The following is a 1,773-nucleotide window of genomic DNA, read 5'->3' on the forward strand; positions in this document are numbered from 1 at the left end:
CACGCGTGAGGAATGTGTAATTTAAGTAATGAAGATTCCTTAACAATGAATTCTAAAAATCAGAGGATGAATGAATTTATCCTCAGCGGATGTAAAATCGGACAGACGATCAAGTGATTCACGGAAGTAAATATCAAAACCGAGCTCATATACGCTCGTATCCCCGACAGATACGTGCCAGTCCCCGGAAACCCTGGGATGTGTCACTGCGGCCTCCGGGAAAGACAACACGTCAGTCCCCTCTCTGGCATTCACCCAGTTCACTCCCGGAGATTTTCGGTGTGGGAGGTAATGGTCTTCTATGATCACCGTGCAATGTTTAGCCATGTTTTATCTTGGATTTGAGAAACAGTTCATGTCTTCGTGTTGATTCTTTAACCTAGGTGTATCGGAAATCTTTTAGAAAAAAAATCTTCTCAATTCAAGACAACGCAAGTTATTTTTTCCTGTACCTATATTCACTGTGATTTAAATTTCGTAGATCCAAATTGATTTTTGTACATGAATAACACTCTGACCATACGTTTTCCTCAAGCCCTTCGCGATTTTGGACCTCCATTACCTCAAGGTGCCAACGCGAGGGTCACAAGATGCCTGGCACCATGAAAAGGACATTAAGGAGTTCCCGACTGATGCTTATGGGTCTCTGTTCTTCAGGCAGGATCCAAAGGGTAAAATGAAATATCATCAACGCCAATGATAATAAAACGCCGAATCATCTTATCTTATTCTTAACCTAGCTATTTTCTTCGATAGTATGAAAAAATCAGGTCATAATAGATTCCGAAGGTCATGGAAAATCCATTCATGAGAGAGTCGAAAGATCATGAAAAACCCGGTCATAAAAGATTCGAAAGAAACAATCCCAGTCGAGTCACCAAACCAATCTTTCCACAGGATTCTTCAAAGTGGCCCACTACATCAGGCTCTCCGACGACACACGAATCTGGAGGAGCAACGAGGACCCTCCTTCCGCGGACAACGGCAATCCGGAGGTCCTACAGCTGTTTGTGCATGTCTGGAACTTGTTAGAACCCGAACCACCGAGACTCGTCATCTCTTTCACTGGAGACGAAAAGAAGTTTAGTCTCGAAGGGGCAAAGAAGAAGACTTTTATGGCCGGGCTGATGAAGGTGGGTATACTCGCATTCATTGGATATATTCAGCGTATCCATTGAAAGCATCTAACTACCATCAGCTTTGGTTTCTTGCTTGAGGTCTTTCTTTAACTGTTTGTTGGTGTGCAATCTGGAATCGATAGGAAAATGTCTTAGTCTAGAGCAGTACCAAAGATTTTTCTTCATAAATACTCCTTGAGTTATTGTAGCATCGACTTTCGCTCCTATTACTGAGAGTATAAATACAAAATAACAAGGCATTAAAGGTCATTTGATAAAGAATGGTGTTATTCTGCGTAGTTTATATTTTACATTGTATATAGAGACGGAAGCTATGAATGTTTATGATATCTAATGGTTATTTATTAAAAATGCATCGACTCCACATTTATTACCTTTTCACAGAATACTCTCTCTTCGATGTTGCAACTATATACCATAAACAACCTATTGTACTAAATTTGCCATATATGAGATAAATATCACGAAAAATAACCTACACTCCTGTAACGAAATTTTCAGTCTATTTTTTTCGTTGATATATTCGAAGCAGGCTGTAGAATCAACGAATGCTTGGTTGTTGACCGATGGAAGTGACTCTGGTCTAGCGAAGGTGGTGGGGCAGACAGTGAGCCAGATGCAGACTATAACTGAG

The sequence above is a fragment of the Penaeus monodon genome, chromosome 19, assembly GCF_015228065.2.
Source record: "Penaeus monodon isolate SGIC_2016 chromosome 19, NSTDA_Pmon_1, whole genome shotgun sequence".
In the NCBI taxonomy this organism is placed as follows: Eukaryota; Metazoa; Arthropoda; class Malacostraca; order Decapoda; family Penaeidae; genus Penaeus; species Penaeus monodon.